The following is a 10,506-nucleotide window of genomic DNA, read 5'->3' on the forward strand; positions in this document are numbered from 1 at the left end:
TCGTTCCTTTGAAATTTCTTTGTTGGTTTTGCTATTCATAAGTTTGATACGACGGGCTGGTATTATAACGACAAATAACAGGGACTTTTAGATTCGCACGAACACAATGGGGATGGCTACGATCGACGTCCTTTTAATGCACTGCCTTGAATGGACGTCACACGTATCAGTTCACGCAAATCTAAAAGTCCCTAACACCGCGCTTAGGCACACCTTTTGTTACATCGAGCAGGTATTAAAAAAAACAAGGCCGTCTGGAATTCTAGACAATAGGTTTGCCAGGTTTAATATTGACATTATAGCGCTATTCACCACAGACGAGACGGCGAGACGCTCAATCAACCAGAACTTTATTTACACAGTGTTTAATTGGAGGTTATACCATTGCAAGTAGTTTGTTTTTCAAATGAAAGAAACATTTAAAGATTAACTTGAGTCCTGGTTAAAAAAGAAAATGAATTATCACAGAATCAAGTGAAACTTAAGAATGTTCAAGATTATAAATAAATATATCATGTGCCAAACAATTTTGGAAGAAAATGTATTCTGGCTGAGTAATGAGCAAAGAAAGATAAGGAAATCAAGGTATAGTAGCCCCGACACCATTTGTGTAGTCCCATATACATCTTTATGTGTACAAAATAATGTATGCAGTTCGGATTCTGTCTATTGAAATACTATTATTCTTATCAGGTGAATGGCAAAATTTGTATTGAAGCACTTCACAAAGACTTATGATACAATTTGGTTACATTACGAAAATGGCGGAAGGTAAAGACGAGGGTAACCGAGCAAAATAATCAATCTGCGCATGTGCGGACCAGAAATGTCTCCGTTGTGTTGATTTTCACGACCGTTCTCAGCCATAATAGCGTTCTTTCCCTAAACTCGACGGAGGAGTTGTATCGCCGTACAATAGACCATTTTCGTAATGTAACCAAATTTAATGTATAAGTCTTTGTGAAGTGCCTTAATTCAAATTATTTCATTCACCTGATAAGAATAATAGTATTTCAATAGACAGAATTCGAACTGCATGCATAAATTATTTGATCTCGGTTGAGTGAATTATCCCGTCCTCTTTGCCTTCCGTCTCGTTACTAAATCGCCCTGATGTTATTAAGGGTACGCGTATGCGTGGTCCCAGCACCGCCCCCTCCCTTTTCAGCATAAGTCCGGTATGTAAAGTCAATACGGGTAGATCGTTTTCTTTGTTACGAGCCGGATATTTTGGAAACACGCATGCGGTCCCTCCGTTATCGGATTGTTGGGGGTGGGGGTAGGTTTAAGGGTGTCGGGGGATTCGGTTCGGAGGCAGCCTGAGAGTTTTCTTTGGGAGATTCATTCCTGTCTCCAATGCAAAACATTTACAAAGACAGGGTACACAAGTTTACCATTTCCCAAATTAATAGGTTATATGAGTGACCACATGTCAAATAGACAGCGAAGACAGTTTTGAAGTAAAGATACATGTGAATGTTTGTGTTGGGGTGGGGTGAAGTTTAATAGGAAAATACTACTCAGATTACAAAGAAGAAAAAGAAAAAAGAATAAACATAATATTACTTTAATAGGGCTACGTGGAACTAAACTTTCCATTTATGGAAATTAGCCGCTTTCTAAGCGCTGTACAGATAGGCTTATTATTAATAATGATAATACTGATAATGATGATGATGATAATACAAAAAATACTAAATATAAATGCTACCACTAATACTACTGATGATAATGAGAATACATTATGAGCGAGAAAGGGAGAGTGAATATAAGGGAGTTTAAAGTGGAAAAAACAAGATGAAAGTGAGAAAAGAATATATAATAAAGCAAACCTTTTACACAACATCACCCACTTATAATAATCAGAGTCATCTTTTTAAAAAAAAAGCTTTTGTTGTTCATATTTTATCCTGAATGCGTATTTGTTCACAATATTAAAAATGTTAAGAAATTACTCACATTATCATGACCAGGAGTATCATTATACAGACGTAGATGGCAGTAGTGCGGTTGGAGGCGACTCATTGATTCGGGAAGTCACTACCCAGGTCGGAATTCCAGTTGGAAACCAGTACGCAACCGGTACCACTTCAAACCATTAGTCAACTGGTACCTTTTGAAACCAGTACATTCAACTGGTTTTTAATATGGAAATTGAAAAAAAACGCTAACTAGGACCAGATGATTTACAAGTTGATTTACCAGTTGATTTACCAGTTAAATTACCAGTTAATTTACCAGTTGATTTACCAGTTGATTTACCAGTTGATTAACCAGTTGATTTACCAGTTGATTTACCAGTTAAATTTCCAGTTAATTTACCAGTTGATTTACCAATTGATTTACCAGTTGATTTACCAGTTGATTTACCAGTTGATTTACTAGTTGATTAACCAGTTGATTTACCAATTGATTTACCATTTGATTTAGCAGTTGATCTACCAATAGATTTACCAATTGATATACCAGTTGATTTACCAGTTGATTTACCATTTGATTTACCATTTGATTTACCATTTGATTTACCAATTGATTTACCAATTGATTTACCAGTTGATTTACCAGTTGATTTACCATTTGAATTACCAGTTGATTTACCAGTTGATTTACCAGTTGATTTACCAGTTGATTAACCAGTTGATTTACCAGTTGAATTTCCAGTTGATTTACCAGTTGATTTACCAATTGATTTACTAGTTGAATTACCAGTTAATTATCGATCCAGCAATCAATCAATACTCATCATTAGCATCTGGCCACCAACTTGACCTCGAACAAAGTAGATTACAGATGTGTATTATGTGAAGTAGACAATTATAGCTCGTGCATACCATACAAATGTATACATTTTGTTTCCTGGTAATTAATTACATATATCAATATATCTAATTTAACGTCTTTTAGTTTACACTGTTGCTCATAAAGTTAGCATATTTTGTTTACCATAATTTAAGGAATTATTTTGACAATGATTTATTCTTAATAGTAGTTACATATATCAATATATCTAATGTTACGTCTTCATTTACACTGTTGCTCAAAAAGTTGGAATAGGCCTATTTTTTGTTTACCCCAATGTATGGAATTATTTTGACAATGATTTATTCCTAATAGATCTAGATAATAGTATACATTCTCAGATTTTATTGAATAATAATTTGCCAGTGTTTGTTTTGCGTGACTGCTAAAGCATGTGTATGCTACTACGCTTATATGTAATTACTAAACAGGAAACAAGGGTGACACCTTTAACATATCTAACAACGTGAAGCTACATGGCTAAAGGGAAAGTGCAGAAATAACCAAAAAAAACTCACTCAAAAGTACCCAAAGTTTATTTACCTCCTTTTGGAATGAAACTCTTCATATGCACACGCCCAAATTAAAGTGAATATGAATCAAATTAATGATGAGGAAATTTGACTTCGATTTGCCTAGTGAGCAAAGCAAATTGTAAATTTGTTAAATTTTTAGAACAAGCAAAGTGTTATATCTTTGCTTTCATTTTTCAGTGCAGTTATTTTTTTGTTGGGTGGAGGGGCTCATATTTTTTTTATTTGTATTTATTCATTCACTCATTTATTGATTTATTCATGTTTTTGCTTCTGGAAATTGTTATCATTGTCCATTATTTGTATGTTGCACTTATTTCCCCCTTCGGTATATTAGACGACCCTATTTGCTGATTATTTTTCTGTTCTCTCTCTCTCTGTCTCGGAAAATGGCATGTGTACTATTTGCTTTATTCCACAAAGGACTCATTTTTATTTTTAAAAAACACAACCAACAAAGAGTATATAGATTGTTTGTACAATTTAATAAATTCTCTTAGATCAAGACATTTTATTTACAAAAATTAGCTACTACCGAAATAATATTTACGTGCTAAATAACTACAGAAGAAACATATATAATTACACGCTATAACATAATAATGTGCACATTAAACAATAAAGACGATCTTGTATGATTATTGATATTGGAATTTCTGTTTCTAAGAATGATCAAAGAACAACTGCTAAACTGGGATTGTATCCTTACTGTTTTTCCATTTCCATGCAACTCATGCGGCATGTAATTAAGTCAGTGGAATAAACTAAATTCATCAAATAAAGTTTGGAATCTCAAATTTGATTAATTATATCTCACTTTCATAACCATAACCATCGTACCGTTAAAGGGAGTGTATCATAGGAAATACTGATTAACGCCATCTACGTGTTCTTTTGGACAACTACACGTAAACGAATGGACTTGATTAACTGGGTCAGCGCGCGCTAGCGTTCGCGAAACGGACCGAAGTTCTACTCACGCTTCGGTTTCGCGTGTGTTGACACATAGTCCCATCATGATATACTCCCTTTAAGTATTATTAAAAAGTTTCGTTATTCTTGCTTGAATTGTTATGATTTGTAATCATGGAATGTGCTTTACATCAAAATAAGGGGCGAGATTAAAAGTAAAACATAGCAGAATGCACTAATATTGTTTGGCTGTGCATTATTCTTTCTTTGACGAGTGTACGGCTGCTCTGTAGTGCACGATACAACAATATCAATAATATATTGCACAACATTTTTTGAATTAATATGTTTTTACCCTTTATTCAATATCTTATTTTTTTTGCATGACTTTGCCCCTAAGAAAGATCTTACCATTTCAGCCAACGTGTTTTGCTTCTACTCTTCGTGACGTCATTATTATTTCTGACTACCCCCTTATTATGATATACTGCTGATTCCTTGGCTGCAGAATCCTATCAAATATGGTGTCATTATTATAAATATAATAAGCATAGTTTATAATAATCCCAAACAAAGTGATGATCATCTTATGACAAGAGAAATATCATTAATTTAACTAGAGTCGCTTAACTTTTTGGAGGGGGACTATTTACATTTAAAAAAAAGGTGCATCAACTCTTACGTGAGTTTGATCATAACATGATCGCTAAAAGTGCCCTACTGTATGTACAACATATATATTTCATTTCACATGCAATAATATTCAACGAAATTTACCAATGTTATATTTCATGCTTTCTGTACATTATATTCAAATAACTGAAAGGATTCATATTCATTTACATACGATTATATGTAATATAGTGCACAATATATTTTTGACCAATGAAATTCTCTCCAGTGATTGGTCAACATAGCATCATGTGACCAAACATAAAATTGCTATGATGTAACCGTGACGTCATCCATGGTATAGTGTAAAATACCATGGCACTATACCATGGATGACGTCATATATATGTGATCGATCAAGATCATATGTAATGTATTGCACAATATTTTGGAATTAATACGTTCTTACTCTTTATTTAAAATATTATGTTTTTGAATGACTTTGCCCCCGTGAAAGTCTTTACCATTTCCGCTAATGCTTTGCCTCTACTCTTTATGACGTCATTATAACGAGTGTGAGGTCCGAACGCACGGTCAACATGAAAATGATAGTCAGACCAATATTCTGATTTGAGATCACGTATGATAGGCCTACGAGGTTGTTTTTATGTTCCCCCTCGATTCTCTGTATTTCCAAATAATTCTTTCAAGTTTTCATGCGAATATCGCAGTTATGTCTGTCCAATAATAGCCTTAGAATTGTGTTAACAGAACATTCAGACTTGCTTTCTAATTAGAGTTATCTACATCGGAACGTCAACCGGAGTAGTTTGCGTGAGAGAAGTTTGCGTTCTATTAAAGGTTAACTTATATGTCAGATTTATGTTTGTGTATACAAATATAAAGAGAGATTATGTAAATTTATTGTAACCAGACAAACTTTAATAATATTTAAGGTGAGAAGTAGCTGCAAATGTGGCCAAACATTCACTCCAAAGTGGGTAGTCTCATATACACATTTATATGTCCATGTCGGCGAGCATAAATTAATTTATAATCATTTTTGTTATTCTTAAACATCACATTTATATACCAATACATTTTTCCTCATTAGTTTCAGTTTCTTTAACAATATTATTATCTTTTGACCAGAACTCTACTAAATCTTTATCATGTTGTGTGTTGTTTTTTTTCTTATGAGCGATAGCATGAGATACATCATACAAAATGGAGGAAATATTTATTTTTAAACTCAATTTCATATTACAAGCTTGGAAGGAAAAGGAAATGCTGAAATAACCTCGTAACTATACGTTCAGCAGTTTTCGTATCTACAACTAATTTCCAAGTCATCGGCATAGACACGATAGCCCGAATCCAAAAAGAAGTTTAAAATTTGTAAACTGTAATGAAATCTGTAATATACAACAAATATACAAGGCACTTCTTAGTGATTAAAATGTAATGTCAGTGCGCCCATCCCTGGCCGTTGAGGTCGCTCTATGATATCGGTAACCAGAGCCATTGACTAGAACAGTTTGGCCAACCCGCAATGATTCGGGCACAATAAGGCGGATACTGTACTGTGGGACAATCACAAAACAGAAGAATAGACGCCATGTTGTATCCAACTTAAACTTATTTGGCCAAACCCTCTGTATAGACCGCCATACTGTGGAGTGGTGGTGAAGTGACGTCACGAGGAGCCATAAACTCTTGTCTGTGACCGGAAGAAAGGAAAGATTGAAGAGCGCCCTCCACGATAAGAAAGCTGACAATCTTCAAGATCTAAGCTGCATAAGAAACAGATGGGGGAATAAAAAGATGGGGGAATAAAAAGAAGAGGAGGAAGGAGAAGAAGAAGAAGAAGAAGAAGTAAGAGGGAGGTGGTTAATTTGTAAGCTTTCACGATTTCTTTTCTTGAATCTTTCTTGCAAATTATAATATGTTGCATTTTAAACGTTGGAAATGGCATTATGGGAAGATATTTAAAATGTTCGTTAAAGTGATTACCCTTGAACTTATAAATCAGGTCGTTTTTGATAATGTAAACATAAACTCTGCTTTATGTGTAAGATATCACGCTAGCCAAAATGCACTAGAGCCTTATAGTAAATACAATATAATGATAAGTTGTGGTTGATTTCAGTTTGTTATTAAAATAATGATCAAATATCAATCTTAAACGAGTTTCATTTTTAACATTGGAGCATGTGGAATACTGTTAACTCTTTAAAGTATAATGATAACCCGAAGAAAATAAACAAAATGTGCATCCCTACAATGTATAGAATCAACCTCAAAGGGCTTGGTCAGTTATTAGGGTCTTCCTTCCAAATTAATTTGTCGTATCATCGTGTATGTCCTCTTTTACATTTGGTAAATAAAATCAACTAATTAATCAATCAGCGTATTTGACTCCAAGCTTGCCATAAGGCTGCACACAAGCTACCGTTATAGTGCTTTGTACATACGAGAGAGCCATTGCTTCAGTGCCTTGTGCATGCTTGCACGCATTCGTAATGCCAGTTATTGTTCATGCTCATTGGACTGTGCTGTGTGTTTTGCACGCGCTATTCATAGAACCAGCGCGTTAATCAGATTATCTCAAAATAAACTTGGCACGCAGGTATTAGGGGCTTGGCACAATGGGGATTAGCCCTGTGGCATGATAAGAATTACGTTCTTACGATGTGTCGATTATGGTAGGTTGTTATGATAGTAAGCTCTGTTGACTTTCCCCCGTCGTCTAGCGTGCTCGTGATCTACGGGTCCGCCGTGGTGTAGGTCGTACCCAGGTCCGAGCCTACGGGAACCTTCTGATCCAGGCCGCCTGCCGTGCGGGGGACCACCAGGGAGAGGTCCCGGTGGAGCAGGGGGTCTCTCGTGTAAGCGAGTCCGGGGACCGTCAGGGCCGGGAGGTTCCAGCGCGTCGTGACCGAAGGGGGGTTCTAAACCGTCATTACCAAAGGGGCGTTCCATGATGGGAGGATGACCGTGGGGAAAGTGAGGTGGTGGTGGTGGTGGTCGCATCGGCTCGAAACCACGTGACCCGTGGTGAATCTCAGGCATGTGACGATCCATGTGGCCACCGAAGCGAGATGGCCTGTGGAAGTCTGGCGGATAAAGGGCGTCATTCCCATACTAAAAGAAAAATAGTGGTTCGGGAAAATAAAAAGCGTTATTTATGCTATGGAATAACGGTTAAAATGAATATCTAAAGAATGCATATGAATATCACATCTAAGAGATGCTGGTTAGGGGCAATTGTTTGCTATCCTTTACCAGTAGCGGTTCTAGGGGGGGGGGGGGGGCCTTGGAGACTGACCCTCCCCCCCCCCAAAAAAAGAGATTTGCATTTAATTTAAGAGCTGCACATGTAGAAAACAAATACAGAACAACCCCCCCCCCCCGAAACTCCAAGCACCCCCCCCCCTCCGACACCTCCGACTAAATATAACAAAAGAAAATGAATAAATAAATACAAAATTATAATCTTCTGATACTACCTCTGTCGTTTAAATTGTGAAATTTATAACGACGGTTCTTTTTCTTACTAAGATACTAACGTTCTTGTTCTTACTAAGTCTTAATTTAAGTGAACTGTCATTGGCTTATGATGCAGTTTTCTGCTTTCATTTTGTGAAAATATATATCATATAATCGGCTTGTTATCAGTAAAGTTTTTTCCTTTGTATGATCATTATATTATTCAATATGCACTTGAAAGTAAACAAATAGACAATCGACCTAGAGAAGAGCCAAGTATGACTTACTGGGTGGCCTACTGCTGTGATGATCAAAGTAGGATCTGTCTGGTTATTAATATGAATGTAGAGACCGATACCAGCACCGATCAGGCAGCCTAGACCAATCAGAAGTAAAAACAGTGCGCATGCGCATCTCTGTAATGTGCAGACTTCGGTGCTTGCTGTTACGAGTTGTTGGTCATCATCAAAACTCGATTTATACGCCACCTGTTGGTAAGAAGAAAAAAAAGCACAGTGTATTCGATGAGCTCGTGTTCGTAATTTTGGTTCACAATAAAAGATATTGACTAGTTGTTTATGCATTTTGGAAATATTAAACGATTGAAAGTTTGGAAATCAAAATGCATGATTAATAATCAACAGGGCAATTGATTAGGAAAGTTTGGTCGACCAGGTTCGAGTTTAGCATAATAATAATGACGGAATTGGCCGGTGGGCAAGCACAAAACAATCTAGCATACGCCATGATGTAACCAACTGAAACCAAAAAGGCCAAACTCTGTGTATTGATGACTCGGATCTTTAATTGCAAATGCCGCCATCTTCGGTGGTAAACTATACATTGCAAAGAAATTGGGACCGAAATTGAACCAAATGCAACATCTTATTCAGGACTCTTTATGGTACTTTGTAGGATTCCTCCAAAAAACGCCGTAAAGGTGTTTAAACTGGAGGTGTGTCGTCGTGTGCGGCCACCAACTTAAGGTATTGGTTTTAAATTTGTTTCAAAAGCAGATTTCAAAGTATTTATGGAAGGTTGGGCTACAATTGAGGGAGAAAGACTGTTCCAGTCCTTAACTGTCAAAGAAAGGTTATTATTTTTATGGTGATAGAAATTGATAGGGGCTTAACACAAAGCTTAGTTTATAAGAAAGGTTCGTGGGGGTAAAGTCAACATCTCGATCATTGCAAATCGAACAGTAACAACATACACACAAACAAACAAGCAAACAAACTAACAAACAAACAAATAAATAAAATCAAATGACCAGGAAGATATTGTCACCGTAGTATGCATCGCACAACCTCATCTTTATTAATCCTGAAAAGTTTAATTCCAAAAGGAGCTAGATCTATTTTGTAACTTCGGCGAAAAAAGAAGTTTTTTACCAGATTGTGTACAGGCGTCTATGGAAAAGTAATATTGGAAGGTGAATTTTTTCATAATTGCTCCAAAAATTTAGGTAAATGATATTGTTAAAAGACGGGTACTTAAGTTAAAAATGTTTTGATATCAATAACTCAATCTCATCAAAAGTGAATTTAGCTCCTTTTGGAATTAAGCTCTTCGTTTAGTGGGCAGTCTAACGTTTTAGAAGAGTGTACTGTATTAGAGCAGAAACAAATGTTAGAAGTTTGAAATAAATCGGAGCAATACCAAGTGAGTTAAGAGTTTACTTTTTTTATATTGAACATATTGAACAACATGAGAAACTGGTAAATCAAGGGCTTAAACCAAATCACATTGTAAAGTCTAATTCTTTGCGATGTATGTCTGGCAAGAAACGATACATATACTTTTCTTTTGGCAACTTTTCTAAAGAAAACTAATTGAAGACGTCAGTAGAGATAATTCTAAACGGATGAACAAAGACCAAACTTGGTTTCCTGCTAATCGTCTTCTTTCCTGCATACATCAACACCCTTCCCCTTTACTCCTGCGAAAATCCATCGGGCCAAAAGAGTAAGGGGTGTCATGCCGCGAGAGGGCGGGCGACAGACTGACATTGGCTACTCTTTGTATTAACTATGAATATGACGGACAAAGAAAGAGGACAAAATATACAGTTCCTCAGGTAGACATAGGAACATCCCTTCACTGCTATTACGTAAAAATGTGTAGAACAGGTGAATATGCATGGACACCTGTTTTACACATT

The 10,506-nt window shown here is 36.1% G+C and overlaps 1 long non-coding RNA gene across 1 annotated transcript; it reads right to left on the reverse strand.

Moving 5' to 3' along the window:
* Positions 1-3,798: 3,798 nt before the first annotated feature.
* Positions 3,799-8,833, reverse strand: LOC115927176. Its single transcript, XR_004065478.1, has 3 exons — positions 8,633-8,833; positions 7,547-8,000; positions 3,799-6,649 (listed from the first exon to the last, which is right to left on the reverse strand). It is a non-coding gene; the product is annotated as an uncharacterized LOC115927176 (long non-coding RNA).
* Positions 8,834-10,506: the final 1,673 nt, after the last annotated feature.

This window comes from Strongylocentrotus purpuratus, unplaced genomic scaffold (assembly GCF_000002235.5).
Source record: "Strongylocentrotus purpuratus isolate Spur 01 unplaced genomic scaffold, Spur_5.0 spur5_scaffold_20, whole genome shotgun sequence".
Lineage (NCBI taxonomy): Eukaryota > Metazoa > Echinodermata > Echinoidea > Camarodonta > Strongylocentrotidae > Strongylocentrotus > Strongylocentrotus purpuratus.